The sequence below is a fragment of the Tachyglossus aculeatus genome, chromosome 9, assembly GCF_015852505.1.
Source record: "Tachyglossus aculeatus isolate mTacAcu1 chromosome 9, mTacAcu1.pri, whole genome shotgun sequence".
NCBI classification, from domain to species: Eukaryota; Metazoa; Chordata; class Mammalia; order Monotremata; family Tachyglossidae; genus Tachyglossus; species Tachyglossus aculeatus.
Window position 1 is genome coordinate 4761318 of NC_052074.1, and position 8890 is coordinate 4770207.

Below are 8890 nucleotides of genomic sequence, written 5' to 3' on the forward strand. Positions count from 1 at the left end.
AATAATGATAATATGGGTTAAGCGCTTTACCGTGTGCCCCACAATGTTCTAACCACTGGTGTAGCTACAAGGTAATCAGGTTGGACAGAGTCCCTGTCCCACATGAGGCTCACATTTTACAGATAATTGAGGCAGAGAGAAGTTAAATGACTTGCTCAAGGTCACATAGCAGAGAAATAGACTGTGAGCTCTGTGTGGGACGGGAATTGATTCCAACCCGATTATTTCGTGTCTACTCCAGGACTCAGTAGAGTGCTCGGCCCAGAGTAAGCATTTAACAAATACCATTATTATTATTATAGTTGTTATTAAGTAGTAGTAGTAGTATGTACTGAGCACCCACTTGGTGCGATGTACTGTACTAAGCGCTTGGGAACAATAGACTAGTCCGTGGGAGAAGCAGTGTGCCTAGTAGATAAAGGCTAGTGCCATAAATGAATGAATTAACCTACTCACTGTACCTCCATCTTGTCTATCTTGTCGCCGACCTCTCACCCATATCATTCATTCATTCAATTGTATTTATTGAGAGCTTACTGTGTGCAGAGCACTGTACTAAGCGCTTGGGAAGTACAAGTTGGCCATATCCTGTCTCTGACCCTAGACAATGGCTTTCCACAGCTTCAAAGCCTTACTGAAGGCCCGTCTCCTCCAAGAGGCCTTCCCTGACTAAGCCATCTTTTCCTTTTCTCCCCCTCCCTTTTGGGTCTCCCTTTCTCCCTTTATTCATCCCCCCTCCCAGCCCCACAGCACTTATGTTCATATCTGTAATTTATTTATCTATAGTAATGTCTGTCTCCCCCTGTAGACTGTAAGCTCACTGTGGGGAGGGAATGTGTCTGTTTAATGTTACATTGTCTTCTCCCAGGTGCTTAGTACAGTACTAGGCACACAGTAAGCACTCAATAAATGTGGTTGACTGATTGACTCCCCCTATCATGCTGGAAACAGCTGGTGAGGATGGAGGTTGGCTACCAGATTTCTTTTTATTATATTTATTAAGTGTTCACATGTGGCCAAAGCCAAGGCAAATTCAATTAATCAGGTCAAACACAGAGCCTGCCTGTGAACATTGGACATTTGATATTTGCTCCACCCCAACCCCACAGCACTTATGTACATATCTTTAAATTATATATTATAAATTACTTCTGTATCACTCCACCCCAACCCCACAGCACTTATGTACATATCTTTAACCTACATATTATAAATTACTTCTGTATTCATATTAATGTCTGTCTCCCCCTCTAGACTGTAAGCTCATTATGGGCAGGGAACGCATCTGCTAATTCTCTTGTATTGTACTGTCTCAAGCGCTTAGAAGAGTGCTCTGCACATAGTAGGCACTCAATAAATACCACCAACTGATTGAGGAACTGGAGCTCACAGTCTGAGAGGTAGGGAGACCAGGTATCTGACTCCAGTTTTACAGATAAAGTAACCAAGGCCCAGAGAGGTTAAGCAACTTGCCCAAGGTCACACAGCAGGGCAGGAGTAGAACTGAGATTCTGACTCCCCCAGTCCCATGGCCTTTCTACAGAGCCCAACTGCCTCACCAACCCTGTTGTGTAAATAAACTGAGGCATCTGTCTCCCCCACTACACTGTAAAGTCTCTGAGGGCAGGGATTCATGTCTATTGACTCTACTGTATTCTCTCTTAAGTGTTCAGTACAGTGTTCCGCAAACAGAAAAGGCCGAGCAAGTACCACTAATCGATTAAATGGTTGACTGTGTGTTAAGCACTGAGATGGTTTCATGATTATGAGCTCAGCCCTGATGTCAGATTTCAGGTGGGAGGCAAGTATTCTTAATAGTAGTTCTCCCCATCCCCCCCACCTTACCTCCTTCCCCTCCCCACAGCACCTGTATATATGTTTGTACGTATTTATTACTCTATGTATTTATTTTATTTGTACATATTTATTCAATTTTATTTTGTTAATATGTTTTGTTTTGTTGTCTGTCTCCCCCTTCTAGACTGTGAGCCCGCTGTTGGGTAGGGACCGTCTCTATATGTTGCCAACTTGTACTTCCCAAGCGCTTAGTACAGTGCTGTGCACACAGTAAGCGCTCAATAAATACGATTGAACGATTGGAAGTAGAGTTGTCAGTCTGGAAGGCTCAGAACAATGTGGGATAAAATAAATATGCTGAGGTGGGGCTTTCAGGAAACAGCGACCCTGCCTAGGCAGAGAGCTCTTTCTAGGTGATAACTGTGGTATTTGTCAAGCGTTTACTATGTGCCAGGCACTGTACTAAGTGCAGGAGCTGATACAATCTTATCAGTTTGGGCGCAGTCCCTTTGCCACATGGGGCTCATAGTCTTAATCCCCATTTGACAAATGAGGTAACTGAGGCCCAGAGAAGTGAAGTGACTTGCCCAAGGTCACACAGCAGACAAGTGGCAGAGCCAGGATTAAGAACCCAGGTCCTCTGATTCCCAGGCCCGTGTTTTATCCACTACGTCATGCTGCTTCCCAGACTTAGGCCAGCTCCTGGATTCTTCCTAAGACAGGGAGAGAGGGAGGGAGAGAGAGACAGACAGACAAAGAAAGACACACACACACACACACACACACACACACACACACACACACACGCACTAATTGAGAACCCCAGTCAATCAATCAATTATCTTTATTGAACTCTTCTTAGGTGCAGAGCACCGTAATAATAATAATAATAATAATAATGACATTTATTAAGCGCTTACTATGTGCAAAGCACCGTTCTAAGTGCTGGGGAGGTTACAAGGTGATCAGGTTGTCCCACGGGGGCTCACAATCTTAATCACTATTTTACAGATGAGGTAACCGAGGCACAGAGAAGTTAAGTGACTTGCCCAAAGTCACACGGCTGACAGTTGGTGGAGCTGCTCTTGGGAGAGTACAGTACAGCAGAGTTGGTAGACGGGTTTCTGGACCACCAAGAGTTTACAGTCTAGAGGGGGAGATAAGACATAAAATAAATTAAGGACGGGGCACCCCAAATATGGATGTATCACAGGAGGATTTATTCCATTTGGAAACAAGGAAACTGGCTGTTTATTGATTGGGGCAGACAAAATCCGCATCTTGGGCTGCACAAGATTGTGGCCAAATATGGAGGACAGCTATTAGGATCTGCTTCCAACGGAGGCAGTTGGTAATAATAATAATGATGATATTTGTTAAGCGCTTACTATGTGCAAAGCACTGTTCTAAGCACTCTGTGCTGGTAGCAGAGGCAAGATGCTTCCTTAGGGACTTGCTGCCTGCTCTTGAGGAACATGTTTGAGAGGGAAAGGGGCAGGGGTCCTAAGCCAGAATATCGGGGGGAGACAAGGGTGTCTGAAAACTGGAGGGAAAAGGGCCACTAAAAATATCCTTTCATTTGTGAAGAGCAGATGCATCTCTGACAGTGGCCAGAGGAGTTGGATGAGAGCAAGCTAATTATGATAATTCTCATTAGGTACTTGTTTGGTCGAATTTATTGAACATTTACTGTGTGCAGAACACTGTACTAAGCACTCAGGAGAGTACACTATAACAATAAACAGACACCTTCCCTGCCCACAGTGAGCCTACAGTCTAGAGTTAAGTGCTTACTGTGTGCCATGCACTGTGGTAGATATAAGATAATCAGGTCGGACTCAGTCCCTTTCCCTCTTAATCTAAGGGGCAGGGAGAACAGTTACTTATTATTATTATTATTATTATTATTATTATTATTATTATTGTTATACTAAATAATAAATAAACATAATAAATATACATAAATAAAGGCATTTATTAAGTGCTTACTATGTGCCAAGCACTGTTCTAAGCACTGGAGAGGTACAAGGTGATCAGGTTGTCCCATGGGGGGCTCACAGTCTTAATTCTAGACTGTGAGCCCACTGTTGGGTAGGGACCGTCTCTATATGTTGCCAACTTGTACTTCCCAAGCGCTTAGTACAGTGCTCTGCACACAGTAAGTGCTCAATAAATATGACTGAATGAATGAATGAATCCCCATTTTACAGATGAGGGAACTGAGGCACAGAGAAGTTAAGTGGCTTGCCCAAAGTCACACAGCTGACAATTGGCGGAGCCGGGATTTGAACCATTTGTTAAGTCCTTACTATGTACCAGGCGCTGTACTAAGTGTTGGACTCACAGATACTCGATCCTCATCCTACGGCTGAGGACACTGAGGCCCAGAGAAGTCATTCATTCGTTCAGTCGTATTTAGTCAACGCTTACTGTGTGCCGAGCACTGTACTAAGCACTTGGGGAGAGTCCAATAGAACAATAAATGGACGCATTCCCTGCCCGCAATGACGACTTGCCTAAAGTCACACGGAGGCGAGTTGCAGGCAAAGCCAGACTTTGGACCGTAGTCGGGGGGAGATACCGTATTGTGCAGCCTCTGTCCCAACCTCCCCACTGTCCCTTTATTTCCAGCATAGGAAAGCATCGACTTTTGGAACAGTTGGACCCCACCCTGGCTCACCTCTGTTTGTTTGGAAAACGGCTTCCTGTTTTCCTCATCCAAACCGTTCAGCTGTGGCTTTGTCCACCCACCCGCAACTAGATGAGCCCCCCTCCCCGCAAAGTTTGGAGCTTTGAAGGGGGTTCACTCAGCCCTCATTTGGACCCCCATTCAAAATAGAAAACAGAAGATGTCCACGATTCCATCTCTCCGCTAAATCAACTAAGGGGATTTATTGAGTGCTTACTAACAATAATAGTAATTGTGGTATTTTCTTAGCAGTTACTATGTGCCAAGCACTGTACTAGGCACTGGGGTGGATACAGGCAAATCAGGTTAGACATAGTCCCTGCGCTATGTGGGGCTCACAGTCTCAATCGCAAAGCACGCTACTAAGCACTTGGGAGAGTCAGGTACAGCAGAGTTGGTAGACACATTCCCTGCCCACAGTGAGTTTACAGTCTTGAGGGGGAGACAGACATTAATAGAAATAAATAAATTCTAGATAGATACAAAAATGTTGGGGGGCTGAGGAAGGGGTGAAAAGGGGAGCGAAAAAGGGATTTAAACATATGCTCTCTGATTTTTCAGAGCAGGGTAATAATAATAATAATAATGGCATTTATTAAGCGCTTACTATGTGCAAAGCACTGTTCTAAGCACTGGGGAGGTTACAAGGTGATCAGCTTGTCCCACAAGGGGCTCACAGTCTTAATCCCCATTTTACAGATGAAGTAACTGAGGCCCAGAGAGGTGAAGTGACTTGCCCAAAGTCACACAGCTGGCAATTGGCGGGGCCGGGATTTGAACCTATGACCTCTGACTCCAGAGCCCGTGCTCTTTCCACTGAGCCACACTGCTTCTCTAGGGTAGCATAGATTGATTTCCGGACTGGGCGCTGGGAGACTTGGATTCCTTGGATGTCCTGCTGGGTGACTTTGGGCAAGTCATTCATTCATTCAATCGTATTTATTGAGCGCTTACTGTGTGCAGAGCACTGTACTAAGCGCTTGGGAAGTACAAGTTGGCAACATATAGAGACGGTCCCTACCCAACAGCGGGCTCACAGTCTAGAAGGGGGAGGAAGTCACTTAACCTTTCTGGGCCTCCATTTCCTCACCCATAAAAGTTGTTTGTTTTATGGTGCTTGTTAAGTGCTTACTATGTGGCAAACACTGCTCTAAGCGCTTGGGGTACTTACTATGTGCCAGGAACTGTAATAAGCACTGGGATAGATGCAAGCCCTTCAGGTTGGGCACAGTCCATGTCCTCCATGGAGCTCACGGTCTCAATCTCCATTTTACAGATGAGGGAACTGTGGCCCAGAGAAGTGGAGTGACATGTCCAAGGTCACACAGCAGATCAGGGGCGGAACCCTGGGATTAGAACCCAGGTCCTTCTGACTCCCAGGCCCACCGCTCCCATAATTCCACCCCCCGCATCATTCCCACCCTGGATCGGGGATGGGAGGCTCCAAGGTCCGGCTACAGGCCCGACGACCTGGGGAGGGGGCAACAGAAACGGGTAGGGGGGGAAGAAGACCCGAGTTTGAGCTCTGGCTTGGCCGCTTGTCTGCTGTGCGATGCCTTGACCAAATCACTTTTTTTTAATGGTATTCATTAAGCGCTTATTATATGCCAGGCACTTTTCTAAGTGCTCGACTTCTTCGTGCCTCAGTTACCCCATCTGCAAAATGGGGACAATAGCACCTGCCTTTCCCTACCTCACAGGAATGCTGTGAGGACCAAAACAACTTAAGTAATGTGAAAGCACTCAGAAAATAAAAGTGCTCTATCAAATCAAGGTTATCATTTGAAAGTACTTCAGTACGAGCCTAAAACTGCATAAGCCTGACTTTTCAGGATCATGGGGGCAAAGGAACCCTGTCCTTAGCCCTTTGTGGAACTGCTCTTGTCCAACACATACTCACCCAAATGCTTAGTATAGTGCTTTGCGCACAGTAAGCGCTCAGTAAATCTGATTGAATTGACACCTGGCTGTTCTAGGAGAATAAATTGGGCTGGGACAGGTTTGGCCGTCTCTTAAATCCGAACACCGAATCCCACTTCTAGTCTCCTTTCTCCAAATTCTCCACCTCTTTGAAAATTTATCTGCTTGATCATTCGGAATAAATACCCATCCCCCCGGATCCATTTGGATTAGGGGAAAATCCCTGTGATTTTCTTCAAAACCTATTAGGAGTTCCATTTTCCTCCTCATCACCCATACGTGCAAAACGAATTTCGCTAATTTGTATTACATAAGGCTATCAGACGTTTCCAGGTACTTTGTTTCCTGCTTAAAGGTACACATATGCGAGGGCCTCATATCTTTAATGGTTTATTCAGGCTGTATCCTAAGCAAGAACCATTTCCTGTGGCATAAAAATAGGCACGGGTTGTTTAAGAATAATTGGAGCTTGTTTATGATTTGGTGGCTAAGTTGTACACAGATGTCCTCCCCAGGCTTCAGATTTGCAGGGCAGAAAAATAGACAGAAAGGCAGACAGAATGCCAGGGCAAACATATCAATGGGTAAGAAATGGCCCAGACCACAAAACATCACTGTTGCCTAATACCAGGATCAGGGAGTGAGATTAACTTTCCCCGATTAGTTAGCCCTTTAACTGAGGGCTCTCTGTCTCCCTCTCCATTTCCCTCTCCCACGGCCTTTCCTCACTTCTACTCCCCATTTCGCTTTTCCCTTCCCCTCTCCTCTCCTCCTCTTCTCCTCTCCCCGTTTTCTCTTTGCTTCTCCTCTTCTCCTCTCCCTCTCCTCCTCTCCTCTCCTCTCCTCTTTTCCTCTCCCCTTCCTCTTCTCCTCTCTTCATCTTCTCCCCCTCTCTCCAACTTCTCTTTTCCTCTCCCCCTCTTCTCTTCCTCTCCTCTCACCCCTCTTCTCCTCTTCATTCTCTTCTCTTCTTCTCTTCTCCTCTCCCACTTTTCTCCTCTTGTTCTGTCCCACTCTTCTCTCCTCTTCTCCTCTCCCACTCTTCTCTCCTCATCTCTTCTCCCCCTCCTTCTCTCCTCTCCTCCTCATCTCCTCTCCTCTTCTCTTTTCTTCCCCTCTTCTTTACCCCTCTTCCTTCCTCTGCAGTCAGACTGGTCCTTAATTTGCTATGCATAATGCCCAAGGTCCTGGATGACATAACAAAGGCGCATAAATGAGCTGGAGTAGAAACTGAGAAATAAGGACACAGACGTTCCAGGCACTGAAGCCATTTGACCAATAATAAAATAATAATTATGGTATTTGTGAAGCACTCACTATGTGCCAAGCACTGTTCTAAGTGCTGGGGTAGATACAAGGTAATCAGGTTGTCCCACGGCGGACTCACAGTCTTAATCCCCATTTTACAGATGAGGGAACTGAGGCACAGAGAAGTTAAGTGGCTTTCTCAAGGTCACACAGTAGACAAGTGGAGGAGCTAGGATTTGAACCCACGTCCTCTGACTCCCAAGCCCATGCTCTTTACACTAAGCCACAGTGAGGTCACCCCAATATTAGTAATGGTATTTGTTGGCCAATTACTTTGGGCCAAGCACTGAGGTAGATACCATAAATGTCAATTAACTTAATCCCTGTCCCACATGGGCTCACAATCTGAGAGAGAAAAACCAGGTATTATAATATTAAAAATAATAATAATAATGATATTAATATATGTGGTATTTGTTAAGGGCTTACTATATGCCGGGCACTGTACTAAGCACTGGGGTGGATACAAGCAAATTAGGTTGGGCACAGTCCCTGTCCCACATGGAGCTCACAGTCTCCATCCCCATTTTACAGATGAGGAGACTGAGGCACAGAGAAATGAAGGTCGAAGGTCACACAGGAGGGAGCGGAGCCAGGATTCGAACCAAGATCTTCTGCCTCCCAGCTCTGTGCTCTTTCCATAAATCCACGTTGCTCACATGGTGGGAAGCTGGGAAGCACCAGGATTAGAGCCCAGGGTCCCCAGTCAATCAAATCAATCAGTTGTATTTCTTGAGCATTTACTGTGTTCAGAGCACTGCACTAAGTGCCCGGGAGACTACAGTACAGCACGACAGAGTTGTTAGATACGGTCCCTGCCCACAACGAGCTTACAGTCTAGAGTTTTACAGTCAAGTCACTGGATTTCACTTAGTATAAAGCAGGTCAAAGCAGATACTCCACTGATGAGATGGTGATAAAGTAGTACTCCTGTCTGAAACACAGATAACACCACCTAAAATTTAGGAGGCACTCTGCCTGGGAGATGCTTACAACTCGCCACCTCCACATTCCCCTGGCTCAGGAATCCTCACCACCAGACCAGACCTCCCTGCACACACAAACAATAATAATAATTGTGGTATTTGTTACGTTCTTACTGTGTGCCAGGCACTGTACTAAGCACTGAGGAAAAAACTAGGGAATTGGGTTGGACACAGTCCCTGTCCCAAATGG